This window comes from Cervus canadensis, chromosome 6 (assembly GCF_019320065.1).
Source record: "Cervus canadensis isolate Bull #8, Minnesota chromosome 6, ASM1932006v1, whole genome shotgun sequence".
NCBI lineage: Eukaryota > Metazoa > Chordata > Mammalia > Artiodactyla > Cervidae > Cervus > Cervus canadensis.
Window position 1 is genome coordinate 65,768,325 of NC_057391.1, and position 7,381 is coordinate 65,775,705.

The window sequence follows — 7,381 nt, forward strand, 5'->3', positions numbered from 1 at the left end:
ATAATTCACATAATCTGTCCTGGGCATCAGAGACTTCATTAATTTCATATTGTCATCAATTATTTCATCTAAAGAATAATGTTACCATTTCTAGTTATTTCAAATATTTACATGGGTTTGTGTCTTAAGATCCTTTGTTTTGATGTTTGTGTTCAGGTTATAATAATGCTATTTTTGGACTGATAATTTTGGGCAGCATAGTTAAGCATTTGGTAAGCAAAATGTGGAAATGCTCACTTTCCTAACTTTATAGTTTATGAATTTCTAAGGAAAAAGATATTTCATTTTAATGCAAAGATACTCATGCATTTTTATGCAACTGCTGTTTAAACATGTATTCATAATGTCTTTAATCTTTTGTGCTTTTTATTTTCTAAAAGCAGGGTTCTTTGTAATATGTACTCAGTCATTGTTTAATTTTTTTATTTTTGTTTTTCTTCCTTTGTTTTTAATGAACTACCTCTTACTAGAATTTTGCTGGTTTCATTCTTTCTAAGTACCTGTGAAGATGGGAAATATATATGTATTCTCGTAGTCCTGAAGACTGAGTAAGAATTTATACATTTTTTAGACTATATGTCCCAAGTCTGTTTTTACTCATAGTTTGATCCTTTTGTTTGTCCTTTTTCTATAGCCTTCCTAGTTTTGGTATGTGCTCTGTATATGAAGATACTAACACCAAGAAACACTTGAAAGAGTTGGTTCCTGGCATTAAGAATAGGAAAGGATTCATTTTTATCTTCGTGTGTGTGTTACTTTTTAAAATACATCTAGGTTTACTTTGTCACCGTATACTCCTATTTTAGTCGCCCCAAACTATGATTCATTCAGTATTTATTGACTGTCTGCTGTGTACCTTGCATAGTTTTAGATCCTGTAAATGCTACAACAGTAAGACATGACCTCCGCCCTTGGAAGGGTTACAGGTTAGCAGAAGTGGATGTGTACACAACTGATGATACAAAACAGAATGTGGTATGTGCCATCAAGGGATCCATTGCTTGTTGCCGATGTATTTAGTTCTGACCAGTGCGCCAAGGAAACTTCATAGAGGAGGTTTCTGACCTTGTTCCTGAAGAATGAGAATATCCATAATTGGGGATTACTCCAGCCTAAGTGAACTGATTTCTCTGCACAAAATCTTAAAGCATTTGGCAGTGAGATGAGGCATTACTAAAATAATTTACAATTAGACCACAAAGAACTTGAAAGCCATATTAAACCAGTAAATAAAATTGAAAATTCAGTTTCCCAATGTATTCATTCCTAAAGTGAGACTTCTCCATCTTCTCAACTTACCATTTTCCACAGCACCCTTTTCCCCAAAGTAGTGCTCTTTCCCATAAGCACATTATCTGTAACAAGGCACTTACAATTTCACTTTGTATTTGCTTCTATTCACGTTTTATCTTCTTTCTGGAATATAAGCTCCATAAGAACCAAGCTCCATTTCTTAACTTTGAAATCTCTAAGTGTACTAGGCCAGGAATAGGTGTGCTACTAATAGTCAGTTGTGTGGATTCAGTATTAACATTATCTCTTGTTGTAAACATAAAGTTATCTTTTGTAGCATTGGATGATTTATTCAGAGGTTTTCATTACTGAATAATATAAAACATAAGATCTCTAGCTGAAATACAACTTTATAGATACTATAAAGTGGCAGACACCAGAGATTGAGGTTAAGAAATGGAGCCCTCTGTTAAGGGTTGAATTGTGTGCATTAGAGATGTTATAAGTTCTAGCTCCTGTGAATGTGGCCTTACTTGCAGGTATAACCACATTAAGATGGGATTATTAGGGTGGACTCTAATCAGACGCTAGGACTGGTGTCATTATACAAAAAGGAAAATGCCATGTGAGAGAGAAATGGGAAAATGTAGCAACAGACTGAGACTGGAGTTAGGCACCAACAAACCAAAAACACCAAGGGTTGCTGCTGCCACAAGAAAGCGAAGAGAAAGAGGTAAAGAACAGACTCTTCAAGAGAGCCTTTAAGATCATGACTCTCCTTGCACCTTGATTTCAAGCTTCTAGCTTTCAGAATTGGGAGACAGTACATTTCTTTTAAGTCACTCAGTTTGGGGCACTTTGTTTATGGCAGCTTTAAGAAACCAATACAGCCTTCTTAATTCACTAATTTTCAACACATATTTATTGAACATCTGCCAGATAACTAATTTAGGTGCTTGAGATACATTGGAGAACAAAGACAAAAATCCTGCTTTTGTGGACCTACGTTCCAAGGATGTGGTGAAAGTAAAGCAAATAATAACAAAAGAACATATCTTCTATAGAAAAAAAAAAAATGTAGGATGAGGTGAATGGGGCGGGGGGGGGGGCTAATTGCCAATTAGAATAGGGTGACTGAGGGGCTTATAATGACTCAGAGAAATTAGGCAAGTGCGACACAAGAAATGTATTTGGCCTCTGCCTATAGTTTTTGACACAGGGCTCCTAAAATCCTTGTGTTAGGAACAGCTTACACAGAGCTGCTAATAAATCCCTTAGAATTTCCTGGGTAATAGAAGTGCCTTTTGTACTTCTCACCAAAAGGTGACTCTTGGAGGGCTTTTGGATGACTTTAGGGTGAGAGCTGGTCACCAGAGTCTTAAGTGATGTTTTGAAGGAGAACTTTTCAGCCCCACCCCTGCCTGCCCCATCCTCTAGGGAGAGGACAGGGTTTCTCCATTGAGTCAATAATTGGTCATGCCTGTGTGATGAAGCCTCCATAAAAATCCCTATCATATAGGGTTCACAGAGCTTCCAGAATGGTGAAAATGTTCAGGTGCTGGGAGAGGGGCATGTTCCTTCCCCATATCTTGCCTTAAGCATCTCTCCTGCTTAGCTCTTCCTGAGTTGTATCCTATATAATACAACAGGAATAAGTAAACTTTTCCAGAGTTCTGTGAGCCCTTCTAGGAAATGAACAAACCTCAGCAGAGACCGTGGGAACCCCTGATTTATGGTGGGTTGGTCACAAACTGGGGAGGCCTGGACGTGGAATCCGCATTTCATAGAACATTCACTTTAGACAAGTTGGTCCCAGTCCCAGGCAGAACACTGAACAGCTTTTTGTCCTAAATGAATGACTTTATCAGTTTCAGCTTTATCTCTCCTTTAGTCTGCTTTTCCCTATAGGTAAGATTTATTTGCATCAAAGAATGGCCCCTGCTTCCTGGGAACACCAGAAATCCAGAAGGCGCCCTCGTTTCCTTAGACCCTCTCCCAAATTCCCTGACTAAAACGCACATCCTGTAGTAGATTCTAACACCCTCTTACTGAGACACCCCACAGGTCTCCCTCGCTGCAAGGGGTTATAAGTCAAACTTGTTCAACTACAGGAGTTTGTTTTTTGGTCTTTGGCTGAAGGGCATTGTCACGTGGGAGAAGAGAATGGTGAACTTGGGCCTCTGTGGGGTAACTTGCTCCAAAGAGGAAGAGAAATACGGTAAAATGGTAGCTTGTAGGGAAACTAGGTCAGTTTTTCGTTTTGTTTTAAGATAGAGAATTAACAGCATGTTTGTATGTTGAGGGGGAAAACCGAGAGAGACAAATTGGTCCTTTAGTAGGAGGAAAGCTAGCAGATAACACGCGGCGTACGGGAAATAGTAATTCAAGTTGGAGCCTGCGCCCTTCACCTACAGCGGCCGGTGAGTGAGATCCCGGAACGGGACTGGCTGTGGTGCGCATGTTCTCTTCCTGATTATTTCAAAGTTCTTAGTGAAGAGGGTAAAGAAACGGAAGTCCTACATTCCATGATACTTAGTAATAATTGCCCTTTCGAAGTTTCACATCTCAGTTCTTTTGTGCTTTCGTTTCAAAGAGCCTCCCCTTTACCGGAATGTTAACTTGCTAATATCTATCCAACTGGATGGAGAGATTCCAAATAAGTCCCACGAACAGTGGAAGAAAACCTGATAGTGCCCTGGTTCTCAAAACAGCATGGAACATTTCTCACTGTATATTTCTCCAAAAGACATTTCCCCATCCCTACCCCAGGAAAGCCCTATATTGAGAAGAAAAAACGTAAAATAAACAAGGGAGAACTTCGAAGTCCTCCGAAGCAGACTCCCTGCTTTTCCATGGCATCGCTTAAGTTTTAGAAAAGTTGCCAGTATTGAGGCTCCTGATTTTATTCCGATTAAATAAAAAACCGCCCTCTCACAGCAATAATGCAGGAAGGCACAGTAACACAGAAAATCAATTTCAACTGTAAACATTGGCCGTTTCGGTTTCCTTGGTAAAGGAGGAGCTAGGAAGGGATAGGAAAAAGGAATAGGAACGTGTTCCTTTAAGTACGCAAGCGCAATTTGAGAACTCTTTAATTTGCAAACTCGTCTTTTTTCCAGAGATTTGGCTAATATTGACAGTATCTAAAAGCGGTTTAGAAAAAACCCTTGTGTGTTACAATGCTGTGGAGACCTCTGAATGTTAAAGAGAATTAAAAAACCAAAAACACAGTCTGCGCCCAACGTGGGGCTCGAACCCACGACCCTGGGATTAAGAGTCCCATGCTCTACCGACTGAGCTAGCCGGGCACCTGGGTGAAGGGTTTGATTTTTCTCCTCTTAAAGTGTTTAACTATATTTGATTTTTGTTTCTTTATACTTCTTTTTTGATATTAAAAAAATTTATGTCATGCTATGAAATGTTAACTTCCAAACTGGTTTTAAAAATTCTTTAAAACAATTGTTTAACTGTACTTATATTTAGTAATTTTTTAGCGTGGGTGTATCACAAGAGCACTGAAGAGTTACGTGTCTGTCATTACAGAAACACTGAATCTTTTTTCTGAAGTGTTTAAAAATATTTACGACCCAATAAGTTGTCTTCTTTACATAAACACGTATCAAGACTGTTCACTTTCTATCGAATGCCATAATGGATTCCTACCATTTTGGACGCAGCATGAATACAAAGTTTTTAATGAAGTTAGTTACACACGCAGAAGAACAGTGGAGCTTACTTATTTCCCTTTAATATGATCTAGTCAAGGAAAGCTAAATTGAGGAAGAGGAAACCGGTTCAGTTAAAATTAGCCCCCTTTCCCATAACTGCCTGACAATTCAGAGAGAGGACCTTCAGAAGCTGTTATTACACATCCCTCACAAAAGACAGGCCGAGAGGAAAGGATTGTAGAGTCTGAGTCTTATGGTAAAGAATTAAATCTAGGAGAAAAGAACTAATTTTGATCAAATTATGACAAGCTAAGATAATGGAATAATCTACAGAAATATATATATTCTGAGATACTAGTGCAGTTCTCTAGATAAGGAAATCTGCAGATTTCTGTGATGGGAGTGGTGTCTATTCTACTGCTCAGAACAGCAAGATAAAACCTAATTGTAAACCTGAGAGTCACAAAGAATTCTTAGAGATAGTAATTTCTGAAACCCTAAAACACAGAATTTACAAGTTAAACACATTGGGCATCATGTTTCCAGGGCTATTTTATTTAAAACTGAGTAATAAAGTATGGCATAAACTATGTTTAGATTCCTCAAAGTGCCCCTAGGATTTAAGCAGAATATTTAAAATTTTCAAGCTTGAAATATTAATGCAGTTATTCACCAACAATTTTTTTTTCTTGCAGTTGCAAATTCTGGTGTATTGTAACAATTTTATAACTTGGCAGAATGTACCTGGGAAGTGAATTTGTATTTATTTGCATTCTCAACACAATTATTAAGTACCTACCATGTGCAAAGCACTATTCCACTAGACGGAAGTATACAGACTCTGATAACCTCAAAAGCCTTATCACCCTATAAGAAAGATATATGCGTAGATTACATATTGATTTTATATGCACTATTTCCAAAAGTAACTTAAAGTAATTAAAACACATCCATACTCACACCTTTTAAGTTTTCTAATGAATCAGGCAAACAATCACGAAGCTTAGACCATAACTCAATGCATTTTTCCAAGGTACGAGATAAATCAACAATCCAGTCCCCACATAAACAGTTCATCTGATAATGGGTTCAGAAAGAGCTCCAAATTCACAATTGTTAATGAATACACAGTAGGCCCTAGGCACTCAAATTGTGTTTATCACATACAAACAGGAAAGTTAATTAAGGGTTTCACTAGATCTTTAAACAAGTTTGGAGTACTTGTAGTTTACCTTCAAGGTGAACCCTCCTAGGACTATACTCTAGCTTTCTTCAGCATTTTCTTGGCCTCAAACCCGCATCTGTCTTCTGCATTGGTAGGCGAGTTCTTTACTAGTAACACCTGGGAAGAAGTCTTTTCTTGGCCTGCTGTTGCTGCTGCTAAGTTGCTTCAGTCGTGTCCGACTCTGTGCGACCCCTTAGACGGCAGCCCACCAGGCTCCGCTGTCCCTGGGATTCTCCAGGCAAGAATACTGGAGTGGGCTGCCATTTCCTTCTCCAGTGCATGAAAGTGAAAAGTGAAAGTGAAGTTGCTCAGTCGTGTCCAGCTCTTTGACCCCATGGACTGCAGCCCACCAGGTTCCTCTGCCCATGGGATTTTCCAGGCAAGAGTACTGGAGTGGGTTGCCATTGCCTTCTCCGTTTCTTGGCCTATAGTGGTCTAACTCAGGACCCTTCATGAAAAAATTGCAACTAGGATATTTCAGTGAGGGTTAGACAAATTAAACTGCTAGTCTTCCAAGTATATCCATATCCTTTTTATCCATTTATTCATGAATAAAAACTTTTAATTATAATGCTTCATTAACAGGAAGAAGCAATTGAATTTCCTTTTCCCTTTACTTTCTACTTTTAATTTTTCAGCAAGCCTGCACATCTAAAATCCATCAACATATTTCCACCTCCACTGCGACGACTCTACTCACTCTCCATTACTGCTTGCACACTGGATTGCAAGATTTCTAACCATTCTCTGTATTTTTATTCTTCCCTGTATTTATTTTTCTCCACACAGAAGCAAGAGACTTCATTTAATAATCATATCATTCTGCTTAAAAACTGCTAATGATCTCATAGTATGATGCCAATAAAGCATAGATGTCTCTGTGCTTCTACTCTTTCATATATTTATCATTCTCCATATAGAAGCAAGAGACTTCATTTAATAATTATATCATTCTGCTTACAGAACTGTGATGATCTCATAGTATAAAGCCAAAAGAAAAGAGAAAAATTAGAAAAGCACCATTTGGAAACCATCATCATAGTAAGACTCATTGGATACTATAATTAGTGGGTAAAAGGTGGAGGGATAGTAGGATATTTACATAGTCTCCAGGTATTTCTGCATAAGATATTTATAAATTACAAAGGCCAAAAGTGAAACCACAGTGAAGAAATCTAAAGCAAGTGATCAAAGTTAACATCATCACTAAAAAAAAAAAAAAAAATCATCACTAGTGGAACAAATTGACACAATG

At 38.1% G+C, this 7,381-nt stretch overlaps 1 non-coding gene across 1 annotated transcript; it reads right to left on the minus strand.

Moving 5' to 3' along the window:
• Positions 1-4,468: 4,468 nt before the first annotated feature.
• Positions 4,469-4,541, minus strand: TRNAK-CUU. The gene has a single exon. It is a non-coding gene; the product is annotated as a tRNA-Lys (tRNA).
• Between the last annotated feature and the right edge of the window lie 2,840 nt (positions 4,542-7,381).